The sequence below is a fragment of the Odocoileus virginianus genome, chromosome 16, assembly GCF_023699985.2.
Source record: "Odocoileus virginianus isolate 20LAN1187 ecotype Illinois chromosome 16, Ovbor_1.2, whole genome shotgun sequence".
Lineage (NCBI taxonomy): Eukaryota > Metazoa > Chordata > Mammalia > Artiodactyla > Cervidae > Odocoileus > Odocoileus virginianus.
The window spans coordinates 39,039,831-39,065,170 of NC_069689.1; the positions used below are offsets into that span (position 1 = coordinate 39,039,831).

General features: G+C 37.5%; 1 long non-coding RNA gene across 5 annotated transcripts in view; it reads left to right on the forward strand.

Annotated features, from left to right (window-relative positions):
- Positions 1 to 25,340, forward strand: part of LOC110136914 (uncharacterized) — a 489,873-nt gene that overhangs the window by 197,383 nt on the left and 267,150 nt on the right. Inside the window, exon 5 of one of the 5 annotated variants that reach the window (XR_011491851.1) lies at positions 10,804 to 13,875. The exons of the other annotated variants lie outside the window; for them this stretch is intronic. This is a non-coding gene — a long non-coding RNA (uncharacterized lncRNA). Of the gene's footprint in view, positions 1 to 10,803; positions 13,876 to 25,340 lie in introns of those variants that run through there. 5 annotated transcript variants of the gene reach the window in all.

The window sequence follows — 25,340 nt, forward strand, 5'->3', positions numbered from 1 at the left end:
TTTATTTAATAAAGGATATGTAAAGGTATTTATTGGTGTTCAGGCTGGGCTCAATTTAACTACATTGGTTAAAAAATAAGCATAAAACAAAACAAATTTTATGCTAAAGGAATCACCCATATGGAGTGATATTTCCCTTGTCCCAGCATTTCTATGAAAATGGATAGCTCTAGCTTATTGGACAGGAGATTTTGTCATCTGATGTAGTATCAGTGCTTTCCTCAATGAGAGCCTAATGTACCATCCAAATCATTGCTTTGCTGCAAATAGAAAGTTAAAATTGTGCTGATATTTTACTCCCTCGGCACTTTCCATTTTGGCAGCGTGGCTTTCTGGCTGGTTACTTTAATCATTTTAAGTGCTTGAACTAAGAACCCATTTAACACTTTCCATTAATAAAGAAAAATGTGGTCCAGGAATAACCAACTTAGAATCTTGGAGGTCATATAATTTAACCTCCATCCAATTCAGGGAACTCTGCATCACTTGTCTGACAGGTGGTTACTCAGGATCGACTGAAAACCTTCCCATGATGGAGAACTCTGTAACTTCACAAGGAAGGGTCCAAATGTGTTGAACTAGCAGAATCAGTCCTAGAATCTGGACATCATACATCTGTATCTATCAGGACAGGTTCATATGTAGGTGAAAGAGCATCCCAGTCCAATGAATAGTAGCCTAACACACCAACACTTCTTTTAATTTTATGTAAAAAATGCCTGGCAGATGGCAGTGGAGGGCTATTATGGAAATTCTACAAAGTCGTCAGGGATTCAAGCTCTTAGGCCCCTTTCAGTTCCAGGCTGCCAAGCCTAGGCCTTTATCTACATGGACCCAGATGGTTCTTTGAGTTCCAGCTATCAGATTTCATTTCCAACTGGCATGAAGGGTGGAGGGACCATCCTTTAAGAAAGGTTTCAGAAAGCTGGAACAAAGTTCTTCTGTACATGTCTCACTGGCCAGAATACAGTCACATGAAATGCCTGATGCAGAGGATACTGAGAAATGCAGTCTTTAAGCAGCTGTATGTGCAGATAACAGTTGTAGGTCCTACTACTAAGGAAGATGGGGAGGGTGAGATTTAGAGTAAAATAGGTGTTGACAGACAGACCTTTACTGCAAAAGGCTAGATGGTAAATACTTTCAGCTTTGCAGGCTCTATGGTCTCAGATGCAAATATTCAACTCTGCTCTTGTAGTGCAAAAGCAGTCATAGCCAATACATAAACAAATAAATGTAGTTGTGTCCCAATAAAACTTGCAAAAGTAAGCAGCGGCCAGATTTAACCCAGTTGCTGACTTATACCTTAAGTAGACAAATAGATCCCCTGGGGATTCCCACTGCCTTTCAGGATCCCCAGGCTGGGAGCCTGATGTGGGGCCGAGAACCTTCACAACAGTGCAAGAACTTCTTTGATATTATTGTTCTCCAGCTTATGGGTTGCCCACCCAGCAGTTATAGGGTTTGGTTTTACCATGATTGCCCCCCTCCTACTGTCTCCCTGCAGCTTCTCCTTTGTCCTTGGATGTGGGGTATCTTTTCTTGGTAGGTTCTAGTGTCTTCCTGTTGATGGTTGTTCAACAGCTAGTTGCGATTTTAGTGCTCTCACAGAAGATAAGCACACGTGATTCTACTCTGCCATCTTGAACCAATCTTGAGCAGACAAATAGAAAGATGTGCCACATTGATTCATGTACCTGAAGATAGCACTTACTTTGTTGACAGCCTTTGTCATAGTGTTGGGTCACATTAATATGTTAGCAACTAGATCTTTGCTTCCATTTTATATGAAATGCTAATTAAGCAATGGTTTTATTTTTTAAAACTTTATATTTGTCTTTATTACACTGTGTCTTTTCTGCTGCTATTGGTGAATTTGTTATGCCATCAACATCTTTCAAATTGCTAATGAAATTGTTGAATAGAATAGTGATAGGCATGTTACAGGGACTTTTCTCCACAATTGAACTCATAGATGAACCAAAACACTTTGGGAAGTACTATATCTGTGGTTGGGGTGCTTCCCAGATTCCACTAGTGGTAAAGAACCTGCCTGCCAATGCAGGAGACATGGGAGACTCAGGTTCAATCCCTGGGTTAGGAAGATTCCCTTGAGGAAAGCATGGCAACCCACTCCAGTATTCTTGCCTGGGAAATCCCATGGACAGAGGAGCCTGGCAGACTATGGTCTATAGGGTCGCAAAGAGTTGGACACGACTGAAGCAGCTTAGCATGTATATCTGTGATTCTCAGCAGTTAATGCTCATAAAAATCATATGAAAATATTGTCAGAGGTCTACCTTCGAGAGATTCAAGTATTAAGTAGGGCTTGGCATCTTTAGTTAAAAAGCTCACCAGGTAATTCTCACCAGATGCATCCAGGATTAAGAACCACTACTCTGGTCTATGGGGCATTCTTCTAACTTCCTACACTTATAGGTAAACCAGGCAGTAGGAAACAGCTCAGCGAGCATCTCAGGCTCTGGTCCTGAAGATCCCTGCAAAAGGGTGAGGGAGGAAGATGTATGGAAAGCATGTGGGTGAGGGAGAGGAAATTCAATCAATATTCAGAGGTAGTTAGGATGTAATGTAGACACCTGCGGCTCTGTCCTGCCTAAATAAATGAAAATAAAACGCCCTTTAAAAAATTGTATTTCATCTAAGCTTACCAAATTCAAGACCTAAGATCATTGTCTTTCTGCCCAAGGCTCTCTTCATTGTGCCATTATCTTTAACTATTGTATGGAAAGTCATTTTTGCAGACTGTCATTCATTTATTTATTCTAGTACCTTACTGAGTGTTTCCCTTGGATAGTTTGATGTGCTAGATGAGCAAAAACTTCTTTTTATTATGTTCCATAGAGGGAGAAAAAAATTAAGAAATAAACAAGATAAAATTTTATTCATCCAGTCCCCAGTGTGCGGATATTCTACCTGAAATATATTTAATCCTTAAAATTCTGAAAGAGAAAGATGATAGTCACCTGTGTTACTGATGAGGAAACTGCAGGGCACACTGTAATCTAACGAGTCCATCCCTACCCTTTCACTATATACTTCATTGACATCCAGAGCTATGGCTAGTGCAGTTTTGTCAATGGAAAGTGACAGAAGTAGTTGACAATCAGCGCCAAAACCAGCGGTTTCTAGAAGCTAGTCACTGTTCTGTGTATTGAGAAGCAACCAGCCATTCATTTCTGCCTTCTAGCATTTATGACAAAGTTTAGGAGATGAGATTCTTTCTCTCACACACGAAAACTAAATCATAGCAGAACATGAATGCTAAGTGCTAAATAAGATCAGATAATAAAGAATGTAAAATGTCTGTCCCTGCTGTATAATGCAATCTTTCTTAGAAACAAATCTCATAATGTTCCTTAAATGTTTTAAGTCCCTCAACTGCTTTCAATTTATTCTAGGGTGGTCCACAAACTAGGTTTAGAATAGGAAACCCCTTTGGATCTCATCTGTCTTTACTGTTGCCATCCCATATACCCCATCCAACCTTGTATTACTCCGGCCTCATCCAGTCCACATGTTACCTTTTCCAAGAAACCGTCTCTGGTAACATAAATGGCCACTCTTCCTCATTTGAGTGCACTCATGGAATCTTGGTTGTATTTCCTTCATAGCTCTCATAACACTGAATTAATTGTTTCTTATTATTTATGCAGTATCATTCTCTGTGCAATTTGGTAAACTAAAATTCAGGAGACATTTTTAGTAGACACGGTAGGCTGCCCACTCAATACTCATTAACTCAGTCTTCCTTGTCAACACAAACTAGCTTTATCTAAGTATTCAGCTTTCAGGGAAAGTGTATTCTCATTTCAGGAGTCAATCCTAGATTAGTATATTGGTTTACTGCCAGTAATTGGTTTAGGGATGGAAACGTAACATAATTCTGGCCAACAAGACATGAAAGACTGTCAACTGGGTGGCAAAAAACTCCTGAAGAGATTTCTTCTCTTTTGAAAAGTGACACAGAGGAACAGATTCTTTCTTTGGACTTCATTATGGCTGGAATTTCTGTAGGAAAATGTGACAACAGAAATATATAAAGAAGCTGGGTTTTCTCAGTCTTCATTAATTGGGTGAATAACAAACTTTAGAGCCACCCTGCCTAGGAGCATCTTGTAACCTGCAGCTGAAAGTATCCAAAATGATACAAAACTGCCTCTTTCATTTTTTTCTATTTTGTTCTGTATAAGCAAGTTAAGAGTTCAAAATGGTTGACTCCCCAGTTAATCACCAGGCCTATGTTTTTCAAACACTAGATATCAGAGATTTAATATTATTCAGGGAGATGTTAACGTCAGCAATGTCATCTGTTCCAGCTGCTAGTTTTTAAGATAAACAATGGAAAAATACATTTTAGAAAAAAATTAAAATGAAGAAACTGGATAACCTCCGAATACGTTTGAGACGAGGATTTCCAGCAGTTAGTAAAGCCCAAATAAAATGAGATGGCTGATGACTTAACTATTTAGTAGATCTCTCATCCAATGTAATGTTAGTGCCATCATGATAATTTTTAGTTTTATGATTTGTTGTTAATAATACATTAATTTTTAGCTTATATCCACAATAAGCATTTGGATAGATCAAAGAGAAATAAGGGATGCCAGTGCTAAAGTACAAGTTGATGGGAAGTATAAAAACAATACTAACTACAAATTTGCTTCATGGGTTCTATGCAAGATCCAGTTCCATATGTTACATTTATCTGTTCTAAATTCTGCTCAGTATCGAAAGATGCCTCTAGTACTATGGAAATTAAACAGATAAATTCTAGTGGTGATTATATCTAATTTGGCTTTTCATTTGTAGGGAATAAAAACTCTCCCCACCCACAATCTGTTACTTGAAGAGAAGAGCTTATAAATCACAGTTTAAAACCTTCATTTTTTTGTTTCATCATTTTTAAAGAGTGGAAATTATAAGCCCCTTGATTTTTGAAGTGTAAAATGTAGAATGCTAAGCAAGTTCATGAAAAGCTTTGAAAACTTTTATGTTGTATATGTTTAATGGCCTCTCTTGAAGTATAGAGAGCTTTTTGGTCATTTTTTAAATGTTTAATTTAGATCTAATTTTAGACTTAAAGAAAATTTGCAAATGCAAAGTAGTACACAAGACTAGCCAGGATGCCCTTTACCCATCCTCTTACACTTATCTAACCATAGAATAATTATCAAAGGTAAGAAGTTAACACTAGCACAGTACTGTAAACTAGAGACTTTAGTCACATTTCACAAATTTCCCATAAATGTCCTTTTTTTGTTCCAGGATCCAATCCAAGATCCCACATTTAATTTAGTTGCCATGTGTCCTTGGTCTCCTCTAATTTGTGACGATTCATCAGGCTTTCCTTGTCTTTCACGACCTGATGTTTTCTCTTTATTAGATTGAGTCTCTGTAATACTGGGAAGGATAACGGGTACTTTGTACCTGTCAGGAGTAGATGATATCAATATATATTTCCAGTAACATTAACTTTGATCACTTAGATAAGGTGGGGTCTGCCAGATTTCTTCACAGTAAAATTACTATTGTTCCATTTACAGTTAATAAGTATTATGCAGAGATACAACTTCACTGGTAGCTAAGCTGGTAAAGAATCCACCTGCAATGTGGGAGACATGAGTTTGATCCCTGGGTTGGGAAAAACCTGGAAAAGGGAAAGGCTACACACTCCAGTAGGAAGAGATACACTTCATAATTAACAAATATTTGGGTTAAAATAGTTATCCTGTTTCTGTATACATTTTCACTCACTGTATTTAGCAGCCATTTGGTGGATCTTTCTTGCAGCAATTATTACTGTGGTATCCCTAACTCCCCATTTATTTATGTATTCAGCTTTCTTTGTATATCTCTTTGGATTTATATGTACCTGTGTTATGCTTTGGGATTATACAGAATATTCATTGTTATTATTATTTTCACTTCCAGAAAACATTTTTATAAGATCTTACACACTTCAAAAACAAAATAGAAAGTTGTAACCATGTCAGAGAACCTGAATATCCATAACAATATGATTATAATTTAATATTCACTGAGTACCAGCAATAAGCTAAACTTTTTTTTTAACTCTTTATTTTATATTGGAGTATAGTTGATTATGGAGAAGGAAATGACAGCCCACTCCAGTATTCTTGTCTGGGAAATCCCATGGACAGAGAAGCTCAACAGGTTAGTCCATGGGGTCACAAAGAGTCAAACACAGCTTGAGCTACTAAACAACAAAAAAGTTGATTAACAATGTTGTGTTAGTTTCAGGTGTGCAGAAAAGTGATTTGGTTATACATATATATGTATCTATATTTTTTCAAATTCTTTTCCCATTTGTGTTATTAAATAACTTTGTGTAGAGTTCTCTGTGCTACACAGTAGGTCCTGGTCTTATCCATTTTAAATTTAGCAGTGTGTACATGTCCATCCAAACTCTCTAACTATCCCTTCCCCATCCCCCTGACAATACTCTTATTATTTATCTTGTTGTTTAAGTTGTATCTAGTTAGGCCATCATGAGTTCATGTTGGTACCTCTGACTCCAGTCTAAAATCAACTACATGATTCATTTGGGCCTCCCCTTTTTGCCTATCTACAACTTCTTCCTAGGGTGAGAACCTTCACTATCATTATCACGGCATATTTACTTACTTGCTTAGTATATGTATAATTTAAGAACTGATAAACCATACTTCTGTAAGAAAAACATTTACCAAATAAAATGTGAATGTAGTATAAAATTATTTCTATCTATAGCCTTATAGAATCTAATCAAATCACTTTTTTATCAAGCATACTTACGTGGGTTCATTTCTTTCCCATCCTCTTTATTCATTTGTAACTCAGGATTTTCTTCTAGACTGTTTTCTTGGAGTTTGATAATTTTACATATTAACTCTAGGTATATAGTTCACTTTAAGTTAATTTTCATATAGGGTAAAACTTTTGTTTTGTGTATAGATGTCCAACTTTTCCCACTATAGCTTTTGAAGAGACTAGTCTTTCTCCATTGAATTGCATTTGCGCTTTTGGCAAAAATCAACAACTATAATTTATTGTATTTGTGTATGTCTATTTCTGTTTCATTGACCTACAGGCCTTTAAAAAATTATTTTTATGAATGCATTTGAGTCAGTTTTAATAAGATGGATGAACGTAAAGCCTATTATATAAAGTGAAGCAAGTCAGAAGGAGAAAAACAAGTATCACATATTTACTCATGTATATGGAATCTAGAAGGATGTTACTGATTTGTGTGACTCATGGAGCTCAAAACTGGTGCTCTGTGACGATCTAGAGGCATGGGGTGGGGTAGGAGGTGGAGGGGAGATTCAAGAGGGAGGGGACATATGTATATCTATGGCTGATTCATGTTGATATATGGCAGAAACCCACACAATATTATAAAGCAATTATCCTTCAATTAAAAAAATAATAAATGTCAATAAAATTTAGAATGACAGAAAAAACCCTTTTATCAAGGTATTATATTGACAGAAAAAAACCCTTTTATCAATGTATTATATCTTCAGTATACAAATCCAACACACACATTGTTGGATGTCTAGATAACGCTTGGGGGATTTTATTTAAATTAGTTTTTAAAATTTTGAATTCCAATCATTCGTGGCTGATCTATAGAAATAATATTGATTTTTGTATATCAATCTTATGTCCTGAAATCTTGTTTACACCCTTGCTTGCTTGAGCACATTTTTATAAGTTCTTTGGAATTCTTTACATATTCATCTGTGAATAAAGGCAGTTTTATTTCATCTTTTCTAGTCTTTTTGCCTTTCCTTTCTTCTTACTGTGTTTCTGTACTGACTAGAACTTCCAATACAATGCTGAATTGGAGCATTGAGAAAGCATTTCCTGTCTTATTTCCAGTTGGAGATAGTGCTTCAGTCTTTCACCATTCAGTCTGATGTTATCTGTAACTACCTTACAGGTATGCTTTATCATATTAAGAAAAGTCCCTTCTATTCTCAGTTTTCTAAGAGTTTTTATCATGAGTTTTGATGTTGAATTTTTCCAATACTCTATGTCTTTTGAAGATGATAAGGAATTTTCTTTAATAAATAATTTTCACTCTTATGTTGTTATTTTCTTCCTCCTTTGGATTTACTTTGCTCTCCTTTTGTTTGTTTCTTAAGATGGAAGCTTAGGTTATTGATTTGAAACCTTTCTTTTTTCCCAATATAAACATTTAGAGAAGTGACATCATCAAGATGGTGACATAGGCCATTCCTAACTTCAGTCCCCTTCACAAAAAGACCACCTGTCAACTATTCATAGACCAGACACCACTGCAAAAATCCCAGAACCCAAAGATGAGGCTGACACACCTCCCAGACAACACAGACCAAGGCAGACTGTGTTAGAAGGGTAAGAGAAACCACCTCCCCAGGCCGTCACACCACTGCACCAAGGGTGCTCCTCTAAGCCACAGCTTCTCCAGTGGGGAGAAAAGAGCCCAAGGTGGACATTCAGCTTCCTTAGTGTTTTAGGACACTTCCCAGGAGGCTCATTTGTTTCTCACATCCTGGGAACCACTGGAGTAAGGAACCTACAGAGCTTGGCCACTGGTGATCAGATAGAGACTTAGAACAGAGGCAGGGCTTATTGTTATCAGAGCTTGGGTCTTTGCTGACCGTATTTCTGCTTGCAGTGGTGCCTGAGCAGAGATCCCAGCCAGCAGCTCTACTCATCTGCAGAGTCAAGTCAGTGGGCTTCTGGGCCCCATCTGGCCCAGAAGCTCAGTTGTCAGTTCTACTTGGTTTAGACCCCTAGCCAGTGGGCCGTATCAACCATGGAACCCATTCTAGGTCCCTAACCAGTCAGGTGAGCAAACTTGTAGTCCTCTTCCAATGCTGATCATAGCTTCCAGTCCTGCCCTGGCAGGAAGCATGGTCTGGCAGCCATGGAGCATATCTGAAGGCCTGTGTGTCCAGAAGCCAATTCAGCAACCCTGTTAGCTATTGAACATAGCCTCTGGTACCACATAACCAGGGAATCTGAACAGTGACCCTGAGCAGCCTTAGAGTCCAGCCTATGGTACCTCTCACTTCTAAAACCTAGTCTACAACTCCATCCTGCATCAGAGCCTAGCAAGTGATATTGCTAGGCTCAACCTCAGAGGCTTGGGACTCTGCATAGCCTGTGGCCTCACCTGACCAAGGAGACTAGGCAGCAACCCAGCCTGACAATGAAGCGTCTCTACAGCCTCATCCACTCTGAGAGTGGGCCATTGATCTGGCCATTGACTTCACCCAACAGAAGAGCATGGAATATACATATATCAAATCATTATGTTGTATACTTTAAAGATACACAGTGTTATATGCCAATTATATATTGCTAATATATATTGCTAAAGCTCAAGTGAGGAGAAGAATCTATTGCTATCAGTTTCTATCTAAGCACTGCTACATTGCATCCATCAAATTTTGAAATGTGGTACTTTTATTTTCACTGAGGTCAGACATTTTAAAACTTCCATTGAAATTTCCTCAGTAACATATGAGGGCATTAGAAGTATGTTGTTTGTTTTCAAAAACATTTAGGGATTTTTCAGATAATTTTTTGTTATTTATATTTCTAGTTTGACTCTGTTATAATCAAGCATATACTTGGCATTTTTTTTTTCTAGTATTTTAAGTTTGTGGGTGTTTGTTTTACAGCCACAATATGGTCTATCTTGGAGACTGTTCCCAGTGCTCTAGTGAAAATATATATTCTGCTACCATTCAGTAGAGTTTTCTACAAATGTGAATTAGGTCTAATTGTTCTTTATAACTTCTGTATCTTTACTCACTTTCTTTATACTTTATCTGCCATATTTTCTTGAAAGCCAGATGTCTTATGTAGTCACTGGGGATTGGCATAAATACTTTATGCCTAGAAATAAGCATTCCTTCCTCTCTGATAGGACCTCAGTGTGCAGATATGAGTGTATTATATTTAGGAGTTGGTGTGGGTTGAAGGCCTTATATTGCTGTAGTTATCCCTAGAGCAGCACAAGCATCAGATTGCTGTAGTGACTGTGTTTGCAGGCCAAGGAGCTGATTTGACAGCAATATCTACTTTACCTTTTAGGTCTTTCCTTTCAACTATTCCAAGACAAGATCTCTTTTAGGTCTACCAGCGGTATCTGGCTGTTACTTGCTCCTGCAGGCTCATCAGTGGGATGGGGGAAGAAGGGAGCGCCATGGTACAGAGGGAGTAGGGAGCATTTTCTGTTGTTCTGATGAACCCCCACTCGTAGGCAGGCACCGGCCTCTGGTGCCATTTTAGTTCTTTTCCCCAATCCCACCACTTAGTCCTGGGCCCTCCATGTATTCCTCTCCCTTATGAACGACAGAGATACTTGTTTCCCTGTTACTTTCCCCAGAGTCCATGAATTTTCACCTAGGTCCTAAGGGTAAAAATGTTTGTTGACCTTCATGCCACAAATTAAGGCTTTCTTTATAGGGCAGATAAGGGAAATTGTCTAGGCAGAGTCTAAAAATACCTATCCTGCATAAGCTGCTGTCCTCCCTGTCACCACCATCGCCACAACAAAGTCTTTTTAAGGGTTCTTTCCTCATTATCCTGTGAAAGCATGATGAGGTTAATGGAGAAGGAGCCTGTAGAAGGCTGCTGAAGAGACCTGAGTGTCCTTCACACTCTCCTGCCAGCCACATTCACCCTTTAGCACCTTGTGATCTACTATAACTGAAGTCTCCTTACTGATGCTGGGGCCTCTACTCCATGTAAGGAATCATTCACATCTCTTCGCTCCCTTAGGTGCCTGCATCTCCTTGGATTTGGGACCAGTGTATTGCCTGTGCCTCCTTCCTCCAGTGGATTTGAAAAAAAGTCATAAATTTGCACTTTTTCTGGATTTTTAATTATTCATTTTTTTTTTAATTATCAGGGTGAGAGAGATGCTTTCACGTCCTTGAGCAGAAACCAGAGCCATTTAGGAAGATTTTAAGGGACAGTCTGGTTGAAAACAGGAACTATGGATCTTGTCTTAAAGCTGCAACTGTATAGCATTTTATTTATGAGTAAGAAATTGTCTCAAATCAAAAAATGGGGAGATGGAGAAGCAGCTGATAGGAACCAAAAGATGGACTAACAACTCCCTCCCACCCTGTGCTATCACCCTAGACACTTGGGTCACTGTGCCCAGCCACTTACAAGTCAAATCGCTGTTGGCATCCTCACTCTGGTCGTCTTTGTTTCTCTCTCACCCACCTTTTGTGGTTTCTGTCTCTCTTGTTATCTCATTATCTGTCTTTCTCTCCACCATTACCCGAAGTAAAATGGCTAAAACAGGGTCACACCCCTTTGTCTTGTCAAAGAGTGAACTTTCTAAACAATGGGAGCAATAGAAGGAAACTCTGTCCCTGTCATGCCTTGGGGGTATGGTTGACAATTTTTGAATTTGTTTTTAACTTGCAGTCATGAGCCGCCTTGTCTCCACTTAGCACTCCACACAAGAGTAGTTGTCTAGTTTTCCTTCCCGCCCTTTCTCCATTGGAATCCCGCCAAGATGATACTGTTCAAAAGTGATCAAATCACTTCAAAAAATTCTAAGGAAGCTCATGACTGTATATATAACTGTGGAAAGGTTTATAAGTCAAAAAATACTGTAGACGGTAGAGTCTGCCTGCAATGCAGGAGATTATGAGTCGATCCCTGGGTCAGGAAAATCCCCTGAAGAAAGGAATGGCAACCCACACCAGTATTCTTGCCTGGAGAATTCCATGGACAGAGGAGACTGGTCGTTTGCAGTCCATGGGGTTGCATAGAGTTGTACATGACTGAGTGACTAACACACACAGAGACTTGTATAGGCTGTAGGAAAATGTGTAGGTTGTCTCCTAGTTTTGACTTCTGCTCACTTGTTCTGACCCTTTTTGCAGTAGTGTGATAATGTTATACCTAAATTTTATCCACACTGCAAGTGTTTCCCCACTGGCTTTTCATGGTTGTGTGCATGCCGTACTGTTTCCTCTTTGCTCTGTGACGGTTTCTGATTCCCATGCTCTGCATTCATAGGTCCATAATTGCCCATTCATAGGTCCATATGCCCCTGTCCCTAATATCCCAGGCCTCCAGGAAGCTAAGTCAAGTTCAGAGGTGTTACCTCTTGTAGCCTAGGAGAAGAGTTTGGACATCAGTGTCTGCCACATGATGCACCCTCATTAAGAGAGTAAATGTGTGGGAAAAAAAAAAAAGAGTAAATGTGTGACTGAATAAAGAACAAGCTAACAAACTAGCCAGAGTCCCAGCCATAAAAGACCTCTCATAGAGAAGTAACTTGGGCTAAGTTTTGAAGGATGTTTATATCTAAGATTGGTAAAGAGGTGAAGCGAATGCCCTAAAAAAATACATAAATCATCCATCTATACCAACACTCCCTTTGCTGCCTTGCCAAGATTAACATTGTGTCAGTACATTGCTGGCAGCCAGTGTCACCATCATTTTTCCTCCTCTGATCTCTACCTTATTTCTTAGATACTTTCATTTTGCTTATGTTGATAATTCAGTACTGCAGCTTCCTCTGTGTTTCCACTCCGCAGTCATAGAGCTCACTTTTGATCTTGCATCAGCAGCTCATTCACTGATGAATGCCTAAGACCTTTCAAATCCTTTATACCTGTTATGATTCACTATCTTGGATGCATGATACTTGCTCTTGAATTTTGTGAAAGCTTTATTTTTTCAACGTTTCTCACTTTATCCAAACCATCTGTTTCTTCCAAGATTCTACCTTGGGATGCTTCAGTGCTGACTAACCAGCACCCTAGTATCATGGACTCTTCAGTAAACTGGCTAAAGAAGGTTATCCCAGGAACACCCCATTGCTGGATCATTTCTATCATCTTTGCATCAGCACCCTGGCTGATATTACATATATATATGTAATATATACACATATATGGGGTTCCCTGGTAGCTCAGACAGTAAAGAACCTGCCTGCCAGTACAGGAGCGTTCAATCCATGAGTTGGGAAGATCCCCTGGAGAAGGGAATGGCAACCCACTCCAGTGTCCTTGTCTGGAGAATTCCATGGACAGAGGAGCCTGGTGGGCTATAGTCGATGGGGTCGCAAAGAATCAGACACAACTGAGCATGCATGCATGCCCTGAGAACTCTGACTTCATTTTATACATACAAGTGTAACCCCACTGTGGCATGGGGGAAAACTTCATAAAGTTTTTCTCCCTAACTTTCAAAAATTATGTCTTATTTGATTGTTGGGATCTTTTTACAATGTATGCATTATCAAATCATCATGTACATTTTAAACATATTATAACTTTATTTGTCTGTTACACCTCAATAAAACTGAAAAAAATCTGCTTTGCACTTTTAAAAACATCTCTGAATTATCTCCAGCAAAGTGAAAGGTAGGGTTTTCATGTTTAAATTTGTCAAAAAAATTTACATAGACTTTAAATTTGAACCTGAAGAGTATACTTTGAAAAATTAAATGTGTAATTTTACAGCATCAAGCAACAAGATATAAAATATTTCCATCACCTATCTCAGAAATTTCACTGTTCCCCCTTCTCATCAATCTTGCCCCTAAAGTCACCAGTATATTTATTTTTATCACCATTGTTTGGCTTTGCTCTTCTTGAGTGTCATAAAAATGGAGACATACTGTGTTTACTTTTATGCCTTGCTTCTTTTGCTCACTGTAACCTTTTAGGGGTTGTTTAATGCATCAATTAAATGCTGTTTTTAAAATGATGTTAACAGTTTTCTATTGTAATAACTTACTACTATTGGTTTATCCACTCCTCCAATGATGAGCATCAGAGTTGTTTCTAGTTTGGGGTATTCTGAATAAAGCTGTTTTAAACCATCTTGTGCAAGTGTATCATGAGCATTTATTTTCATTCGTTTTAGATAAGTACTTGTGGTAGGCAGAGTAATGGCCTCTCATACATCCACATCCCCAGATCAAGTGAATAAGTTAAGTTACATGGTGAGGGAAATTCTGGTAGCAGATGGAAGTAATGTTACTAATCATTGGCTGACCTAAAGGGAGCAGGGCTTCCCAGGTGGCTCAGTGGTAAAGAGTCTGCCTGCCAATGGAGAAGATGCAGGAGACCTAGGTTTGGTTCTGGGTCAGGAAGATCCCCTGGAGGAGGAAATGGCAACCCACTCCAGGATTCTTGCCTGGAGAATTCCACGGACAGAGGAATCTGGCAGGCTACAGTCCGTGGGGTTGCAGAGTCCGACACGACTGAGCATTGGGATGCGCAAGGGAGCATGCGCTGGATATCCAGGTGTGGCCAATATTATCACTAGCGTTCTTACATAAGGTAGAGAAACGTCGGAGAGATGTGGTGAGGGGAAGGAGGGACTGGATGTTGCTGGCTTTAAAAGTAGAAATGAACGGTAAAACCAAGAAATGTGGGCAAGCTGTAGAAGAAGGAAAAGGCACGAAAGTGAAGTTTCTCCTTGAGCCTCTAGAAAGGAATGGAGCCCTGGCGTCGCCTTGATTTTAGCCCAATGAGGCCCATTTTGGACTTCTGAATTTCCGAACGGTAAGGTAATAACTTTGTTTTGACTTTAGCCACTAAGTTTGTAATAGTTCCAACAACAAGGAAGTTGTATCAGTGAATGAAATGCTGAGTCATATGGTAGGCCTATAGTTAACTTCACACGGAACTACTAGATTTTTCAAACATACTAATTTACATTCTCTCGCATCAGCAATGCAGAAGAATTTAGTTTCTCTAAAACCTTGCCAACATTTAGTGTTGTTCATTTTTTAATTTTAGCCTTTTTGTTAGGAGTAAATTATTATCACATTGTAGTATTGATTTGATGACTAATGATATTGGGCACATTTTCATGTAGTCCATTTCTATGTCTTCTGGGAAATACCTGTTCAAGACCTTGACCTGTTTGTAATTGTGTAGTTTGCTTATTATTTGTAAGAGTTTTTGGTATGTTCTAGAGATAAATCCTTTATCACATATAAGTATTGTTGGTTCATTCCTCCCACCTGCGTCCCACCTCCCACATTTTCTTTATGGCATCTATTGATGAGCAGATATCTTAAAATTTGAATCAAATCTATCTTTATAGTTGAATGTTTAGAGTTTTTTGTTTCATGGCTAAAAAGCCTTTGTCTAACCCATGGTCATAATATTACTCTGTCATGTATGGTAGAACTTTTATAGTTTTAGCTTTTAATTTTTGTATGTGACATGAAGTAGGAATCACCGTTTTCCTTACTTTCATTACAAACTGTTGAAATGACTTTCTTTTCCCCGTTAAAATGCAGTGGTGTCATTAGACCATGTAAGTATTTATTTCTACATGTTCTGTTTGCTTCCATTGATCTATTTGTCTATTTGTATTTCAATGCTGCACTGGTTATTGTCACTTAATAGTAATGCTTAAACTTAAGTAGTATTAATTAATTATTTATTAATTAAGCCTCTGAACCTTTCTTTTTTTGATGATTATTTCATCTATTCTCAATCTTTTGATTTTATTTAAGTTTTAGAATTAGGTTGTCAGTATGTATGTTATTTTTTTTTTTCTTCTACATCAATTTGAATCTTTATGTTTGGAAAGAATGGGAATCTTAAAAATAACAATTTTCACTTCGTGAATATGGCATGTTTCTTCTTTAATTAGGTCTTTAAATTTTCTCTTAAAGATTTATAATTTTTTTTTAATTTATAATTTTTAATATAGTAGACTTAAATATGTCTTTCATTAAATTTATTCCTAAGTTATTTTGTGGAGTTGTTTGGTGCTGTTAAATTTTGTGGCTTATTAATATCTTCCAGTTCTTTGTTGTTGTTAAAATCAATTGATTTCTGTATGTTGATCTTCTCTTCTACAATCTTTCTTACTTATTAGTCATAGTGTCTTTCTGGGTTTCATAGGATTTTCTACATATATTATGATGTAACCATGTCATCTATGCATGGGCAAATTTGTTTTTTCTCTTCCAATCTATATACCATTAATTTTTCTGTGCCATATTACACTGCATAGGAGATTTAGTACAGCTTTGAATAGAATGGTATAAGTGAATACCTTCACCTTGTTTTTGATAGTAGGGGAAAAGTGGAGTGTATGTCAGTTTCAACTATCATGTTAAAGGATGTTTTTTCACAGATGTCATTTATAATTGAAGTGCTTTTCTATGCTTAGTTTAAGAATTTGTCATGAATGAGTGTTAAATGTTATCTGCTTGTTCTTTTGCTTCAATTAAGGTAATTATGATTTTTATTCTCTGCTAATGTGACTTTTCTCTTTTTAATCTTGTCACAACCTTACAATCCAAGGACAAACTCCATTTGATTCTTTTTATATAACGCTAGATTCCATTTGCTAATATTTGGTTAAGGATTTTTATTAGTAAGTTCATAAGAAATACTGGTCTGTAATTTTACTTTTATTTTAATGTCTTTGTTCAAGGCTCATTTTATTGTTATGCTGGTTTCATAAAAAGACATAGAAAATACTGCCACACTTTATTTTCCTAACTGATTCATGTAAAATATTAATCATTATTAAATATCGGGTATAATTCACCAGTGAATTCACCAGTGAAGTTATCTGGACCTAATGTTTTCTTTGTGGGAAAATATTTACCTATGAATTGCATTTCTTTTAATAAGCTGAAAAGCATTCAGGTGTTCTGTATTTATCAGTTTTAGAAAGTTTGTTTTTCTAGAATTTTTGTCTTTTTCATCTAGTCAAATTTATTTGTTCTAAATGGCACATAGTAATATTCCTTTAATTGAGTATGATGTGCTTACAAGCTATTTTTTAGACTTGGTTTGCTTAGGGTTTATTGAAACTTTCGGATCTTTGTGGCCCTATTTTCCACCAAACTTGAAGTTTTCAGTTGTTTATTCAGTATTTTTGTCTGATGCATTCTTGATAATTTTTCCTTCCTGGTACTCTGCACTTAGGTTTTGCACAATATAATCTCATGGGTTATTGAGATTTTGCTGGTATTTTAAATATGTTTCTTCCCCTTCAGTTTGAATAATATTATTGATCCTTTCTTAGCATGGCATCTAATCTATTGTCTAGTATCATCTAATTTGTTAGATAGATAATTTAACCCATCCAGAATGCTTGTATTTGATATCACTTTATTTTTAGCGCTGAATTTCCATTTCTTTTTAGTTTCTATTTCTTTGAAATTTGTCTACCTTTTCATTTAAATCCTTGAATGTGCTTATAATAGCTGTTTTAAAATCTATATCTTTTATCACTCATTGCTATTTTTTAAATTATTTTTCTCCTTGACTATGGGCAACATTTTCCGACTTTTGTCTCACAACTTTCCTTGTATATGTTGTTATTTTGTGGAGAGTTTCATGTGTGCTATCTTCATTTTAGTCCTGTTAAGTTTTGTTTTATCTGACAATTGACTGATCAATTATTTTGATCCTTTTAGACTTGGTTTTGTGCTTTGTAGGGAACGTTGATTTCAGGACTTTTTTTTCCCAATTAGGTCTAGGGTATTTCCTTTCCTCTGGGTCATGATTTTTCCAGAACCTTGATTGGATGTCTAGATTATTCAATGAGGTGTCTCTACTCTAGCTGGTCCAAATTCTGACCTCTTTTAGTCCTGTGCAATGTCTGATATCTCTTCTGCTGTTGGCCTCCTCAAAGGCACTGTCTGCTAGGCCTCATGGACAATGCCTCTTCATGAGCATCTTGGCCCTCAGCCAAGTACAGAAGGTGAACCCTCATGCAGACTTCCAGGGGGCCCTCCCTAAACAGGATACAAGAAGAATACTTCACTTTCCGTCCTGTGTTCCTCCAGTTCCACCTGCCTTGGCCACTTCAAATGTAATCTCCAACTCCTCCCCTGAGATTTCTGCTCTACCCTGGACTTACCTTGTTACTGCAAAGTTGTGGAAACTGTTCCATATAGACATTTGGGGATAATAAGCCTACCTCATGGATTTTCCTTTCTCTCAAGGATAATAGGGCTGCTCAGTTTCCAATGCTTGAAAGTCATTCTCATATTTTTTCCTGTTTTTATAATTATTTACATAGGAGAGTAAGTTTAAAACAAGTTACTTACAGTTCCTGGAAGTCAGTTCTCTAACATACTTTTTGAGTTCCTTCTATGTATAAAATAGTGTGTACATTATTTATGGGGCAGAAATAAATTAAAAAAGTTTTCTGCCATCTGAGAGATAAGAAGGGTCCATATATTACTACAGTATGAGATGAGTGACTTTTTTCTGTTCCTGGAATGCACCAAGACATTTTCCACCTAAGAACTTGGCAAGTTCCTGTGTCTCAAATACTTCCCTCTGCCCTTAACATGAATAACTTATTCATCCATCAGATCTCAGCTGAAATGTCACTTACTCGGGAAGTCTTCTCTGACTTTTGCCTCTGTATTATTTTCTTTAATCTTATTCTTTCTCATGACAGCCTGTAGTTTTCTAATACAACTCTTACCACAATTTCTCCTTATACATATCTGTGATTATTTCTATATTTACAACTCTTACCACAATTTCTCCTTATACATATCTGTGATTATTTCTGTATTTCACAAATGTAAGACTAAGTAAGTTTTTTCACTACTATATCCCTAGACCTGTCATAGTATTAAAGTAATAGTATAATAATATTAAAATAAGAGTATAAGATATTTCTTAAATGGAAAATGAAGGAATTATAAGTATCACAATCAGCATAGAAAATACTTATATTCTCTCTGACATTCATTCCCTATTGGGTAGATCAGAAAGGGTATTAAGAGATGGAATTTTAAGAGTCAGAGATGGGAAAGGGGACTTTCTAGACAAGCTGGCATGGGTTTAGAACCTAAAATTCATAATTCAAAAGTCATAATTCTCTAGACCTGTTTTTCTAGAGAATTAATTAGAATGGATTCATTAGGATGACAAAAAGAAATAAGACTTGGAAGGCAAATGAGTTTAGAGTCCTAATCTTACCACCTTCATAATAAAAACCAATAAAGCATAAATCTATGCATATTACCAAGTGTATATAATATTTATTTTAAAGATGTAATTTATATTTAAAAAGCTAGTATTACATAGGGATTGCTGTGAATAATTTTTTAAGAAGACATTGACTGAAAAAACTGATACCCATGAATTTTAGTGCCTCAATTTGAAATGCAGCTTTGTTGAGAAGGATACCCAGAAATAAGCTGCTCTGTGTCAGGCCCAATAAAGCAAAAACTTTTCTACCCATGATTCATAGCCATGTTAGTATTAAATAAACCATAGGACATGTGAAGTGACATGGAATTGGGATCCTTAAGAGTGTGGGATATAATACAGTTCTGGAAACCTACTTGTAATTCACCTCTTATGCCTGTAGGAGAATGCTTGGAACCACAGGTGAATGCTTATGAGGGTTCCATGAAAACAAAGAGCATAGTTGGGATGGGTACTGGGCAAAGGAATCCAGATGGCATCCCCATCTGAGACTTTTGGTATATGCATGCTCCAGTTACTTCCCCCATTTGCACTTAAGCACTAACATATAAATGAGTGGTCTCCCTGTTGCCTCATGCTGTTAATTCTTGGAATAGTTGCAGTTGAGGCCGTCTGCAAGGCAGTGAAAGCCACCTCCAGGAACCAATTAGTCTCTTTCTATTACCCCAGTCCTACTAGTGAAACCCACTCAGTCTCAGGGATGATGATCAACCCCATTTACAGGACCTCCCCTGTCCTTCTTGGTCCACTTAACAGAATGTATATGATTTTCCTCATCTTTACTTTCTCCAAGCGTTGTCCTATACCTTGAAAAGTGGAGTGACTTTATAATTAAGTTACATGGTCAGTGTGAGCAATTCACCCAAACTGGTCAGTAACAAACCTCTCTGCAAGAGAATTTCATCTCTCCTGACACCACCACAGTGTGGAAAGCAGGAGGTGTGACCAACAACTCTCTCACCCGGTAGCATTAGCTGAATTTGCATTTTCAGCTTGCTAAGTTCCCATCTTTTTAGCTCTCAAAAGCTGAGCTGACTTAGACTGGTCCTTGTTTCTAACCAGCTAAGTGCTACTTGTCTTTTCTCAATTTAAAGCCATTTCATTGGGAGGCCTCCCCCGAGACTCCAAACCAGATCCAGTTCCCCTGCTATATCTGTCTTTTTGTCACACTGCTAGCATCTTGACAGCAGAAAAGTGGTAGCATTTCACAATTAAGAGTGTGGCCTTCTTGGGAGCCCAACTGCCTGCCTTTCAACCCTAACTCAAGTTATATTAGCAGGTAACATGTTTTTAACTTCTCTGTGTCTCAGTTGCTTCATATTTAAGATGGAGATAATGCATCTATTTCATCGGGTTGTTTTCAAGGTAATTTTATGTAAGTTTATATGTAAATCACTTAAATCATGGGCCTTATTTGCCAATTATTGTCACAACTTTTGATTATTCATTTATTTTTACTTGGCTCATTCATTAAACACTCAATTTAGTAAATGCCTGCTACGTGTCAAGCTCACTGGCATATATATATGTGTGTGTGTGTGTGTATATATATATATATATATATATATCAGTGAACAAAATCTCTGCCTTAAAGACTTCTGTTCTAGTATTTTAGATAAAAACACAAATAATAACTTTGAACATTTTATAGTATATGAGAAAGTGATTCTTAAAATAGAATTTTATTCTTCTATTAGATGGATCTACAGTCTATCATACAGACTTGAAGTAAGACAGAAAAATGTGTATTAACACATATATGTGGAATCTAGTGAAACAGTATACAGATGAATCTATCTACAAAGCAGAAATAGATGAAGAGAATAAACATGAAAACCAAGGGGAGAATGGGAGATTGAATAAATTAGGTTGGAATTGACATATACATAACTACTATGTATAAAATAAGTAACGAGAGCCTACTCTGTCGCACTAGAGGAAGAAAAGGTAGTCTGTTTGTAGAACATTTATTAAGCTTCAAAATGCATTTCAATGTACATTAGGTTCAGACAAATACTGTTTGATTCCACTTAGACAAGGTACCTAGAATAGTCAAATTCATAGTCAGGGAGTATACTGGAATTAAAAAAAATATATTGGTAGGTTCCAGGGACTGGAGGTGAGCGGAGAGGCACAATGAGGAGATGGTATCTAATGGGTAGAGTTTCAGTTTAGGAAGGTGAGAAATGAGGGCAATGGATGATGGTGAGAGTCGTACAACAATGTAAATGTTCTTAGTGCCACTGAATTGTATAGTTGAATATGGGTATAATAGTATGTTTTATATTATGTGACTTTTACCATAGTAAAAAAAAAAATTTTTTTACATAAATACAAATAGAAGAAAATAGAGCCAAGTAAAGCAAAGGACCGTAACTTTGAGTGAGTGTGGTCATGGAAGGCCCCATAAGAGAATGTAACATTTGAGCAAAAACAGAGCAGATTTCTGGGTGAAGATTGTTCTCATGACAGGACAAATGCCGAGGTTCTGAGGTCTGGGTGTGTGTGGCCTGTGGAAGGGAAAGGGAGGCCGATGTGTCTGGAGAAAGAGCAAGAGAAAGGATGAGGAAAGGAGTTGGTGGCCCAGGCCCTTTAGGCCAGCATAAGGACCCCTCCTTTCGGTGAAATGGGAGATGCTGCAGGATTTTGAGCAGAGAAATAACAGTCTGACTTGTGTTATGAAAGCATCATTTTTGCTCTGTTGAGAGCAGACCATGTGTGAGGGTGGTATAACTAAAAAACACAAGACCTGTTAGGAGACCGTAGCTGAAATCCACACATGAGAAGACTATGGGTAAGGGGGAGGTGAAGATGTAATCAGATTCTGGATACCTTCTGCAAATAGAGACAGCAGATTTCTTGACAAAATGCTGACAAGGTTGGCAGAGAGAAAGATGATAACTCTCTCTTCACCCATGAGAAAATCAGTCATGACCATGTTCATTGTTGTTATTTCTTCAAATGAAAAGATGCCTGATGTATAGTGGTCACCATTGTTCAACAGAAGTAGGTCAACAGTATTCTAAGAAATGGAAGTTTAAGCTAGAATCTCAATTCATTTTTAATCAAGTCTTTTCAAAATTATTCTTAACCATAACACTCCTATTTCTAAGAGATTCTTAGTAATCAGTAGGTTGACTGATGGCAGCTGAAGTCAGAGCACAAGGAGGTAGAGTGATTTAATAGATATTTTTATTACAAACACACATACAGTCAAACAGCCTACCCTGCATAGCACTCCTCCCTTGAGGCCTGAGTCGTCATTCTTCCCTGTATACACATCAAATACACCTGGGTACTTGTAGCAGTTTTCACATACTCATTAGATATGTGATATTACCACCTTGCCTATCAGCAAGTCTTGTTCTTGGAGCCACTCAATTTAAAATCATTTTTGCATGTACCTAATCCTGTTTACTTTTATTGGTTTTTATTAAGTTTTGGAAGAGAGGCACACTGACTAGGAGTTTACATCTAAGAGGGGGTGTTTAATTATTTTGCCCCCTTTTCAATCCTTGTCCCTCTACAAATGCACCATCAAGGTTCAAGAAGCAGTTCTGGGAGCTAGAAATGATCTCTTGACTTTCCCATAGTTTATTCCTACTTAATATCATCCTGTGTCAGTTCTTCAATTGTCTTCATAAAATGACATCATAATGCCTATTTGACAAAAGGTAGGAAATGTGACTTCACAGATTTCCCTCTCCTCCAGTGGTAAAATAGACTTTCCTTCCCTTTTCACACTGTGACATGGTCCTCCTCGTGACCCCAGCACACACATGTGCATTTCGAAGCTGGGAGCAGAACCAAGGAACCCAGGTTGAACCAATACATTTGGCCTGATTAGCACTGATAGCTCAGGACTTCCTCATGACTGATGTGGGGACTTTTTTTTTCCCCCCCAGTTAATGAAACAAATGCCACAAAATTCACACATACTAGTATTTATTAAACTCCTTTATCTTTCATAGATCATTTTTTTGAATAATTCCTTAGGAAGTCAAAAATTCCAAATGAATGGCAAACTTTGCTTTTACAACTAGCCAGCTGACCAGAAGTCTGTCTGTATTGTTCAACTGTCGTAACCGGTAAAATGAGACCAATTTGAAACTCATTTGACTAATTTAGAACCAAAAAGCAGCCATCTCACACCGAGAAATCTGGCATCTTTTAAATGATTAGCTCTTTGGGAAAACAAGTATGTTCTGTAAACTCATAGAATTCTGATATCTCTTAAGAGCATTGGGAAGCCTGTATCTGAGAGGACTTGCCTCCTAAACATAACATTTTTTCCTTTGTTTTTAATAAAATACCTATGGAGTTAAATAGGCTTCCCTGATAGCTCAGTCGGTAAAAAAAGCCACATAAATAGAGGGATCTAACACAGCTGTATGCAGAAATACCCAAAGCCTCCTCAAAAAAAGAGGTGTCAACCATGAAATTATATTGATTAGAAGTGAAAACACCTTACTAGGTATAAGGTCATTTTGGGGGCTCACTGACTGTAAATATATGTTCCCAGCTTCTTCAATTAAATAACAAGGGGAAATGGAAAAACACAAAAATTATCATTGCTGGGGTGAGAAAGATGTGGTATAATAATGGGGGGAAAAAAACCCTTGATTAAATGCAGCATTACCATGCATCAATAGCATCATTAGCTGTTAGGCTTCAGGATTTTTAATAAGGAATCAAAGACCAAAATGAGAATGATTTAGAATCTATTATTCAGGAGGCAAGAAATTGGAATGATAATCATACCAAATGAGCCAAAAATAAGGGATTAAGAAAAGGTATTTAAAAGTGAGTAAGAATAAAATATACAAATTTAAGCCAAAGCAAGCTAATACCTCATTACAATGACTTGACATTTAAGGCAAGCACACAATTCCAAATCCAGCTCTATGAAAATCACTTATTATTAATAAAATCTGCTAGACACTCTCTGTGGTTGCAAGTACATTAGAAGTGACTTAACTATTTTGATATCTAAATTTAACAGTTTTTCCATAAACAGGAACTTTGCAGAGAGGCACAGTACAGGCAAGACCTTTTTCTACTAAAAATCCTAAGTGATGACATCTATGTATCGACCCACCTACCTGTCTGTTTACCTGTTTATCTCTCCATTCAAATAGCTTGCATCTCTGTAATATGCCCACACACCAAAATAAATGCTCCAAACTCTAAAAATCTCCTAATATCTTTGAGAACAGATGCATTTACAGAAACCCTCTGTGGATCTGTGATGTGTGGGGCTTTAATGCTTTGTTCCTGTGCAACACACAAGAAGTAAATCAAACATTTCAAGTACTGGACATTAATAATACCCCCATCCTCAAAGGAGGACCCACTCCTAATGGAAAGATTATTCTCCAAACCTCATCAGCAGTGCCAGCCTCAAGGTGACTCACTCTCCCACCTGAACCTGCAGCAATTTCTTCCTCCACTGCTCTTGCCAGACATTAGCTGTTGCCATCCTCCACAAAGAGACGTTAATAGTCTTGAAGGCAATATGCTGTTTTTGTTCTTGCTTCCTTGTCCCCTCCCTTGCTGCTCATTAACTTATATCTGCCCTCTAGGAATATAACTAAGTGATCATCTAAGGTGAGGTAGAGAGCTGTTGCAACTTCACAGAGAGTAGACGGAAAAGATTTTTTAAAGTAAATTATTAAAACCAAGATAACTCATTATTCATGAACCAGAGATCAGCTACTCCAAATGTCCTTAAATTTGGTGATCGTCAATGTCGTATAATATATTTGAACTCATTCTGGATTCAGAGTGCAGTTATAAACACCACTTTCTCACCTCTTAAAATGTTCAGTCTATTGACAGAAAACATGCACAAGGTTAGAAGAGATGACAAAACATGTTGAGATAACACACAAACAGCTTGCCCTCTGGGTTGTTTAACATGGTGCCCTTTACTGCTTAAAAGAGAGAACATTTCTTTGTTTCTTGCAGGGAAGGTTGGCTAAATTCACATGTATCATATATTCAAGCAAATACATACTTTGTCTTGATAATTCGGTGCTCAGTCACTTCTGAGCACCGACTCTGCTTCTGTGTCAGACTCTGGGCAACACTATGGCACTGTAGCCCACCAGGCTCCTCAGTCCTTGGGATTTTCCAGGCAAGAATTCTGGAGCGGGTTGCCTTGCCCTCCTCCAGGGGATCTTCCTGACCCAGGGATCAAACCTGTGTCTTTTATATCTACCTGCAATGACAGGCAGGTTCTTTACCACTAGCACTTCCACTTCTCTTGAAGTGGAGACAAGTGGACATCCTATCCTGCTAGACTCTTAAGTGAATTTCAGGATTACTGAAGGGGTTTAGACTGAA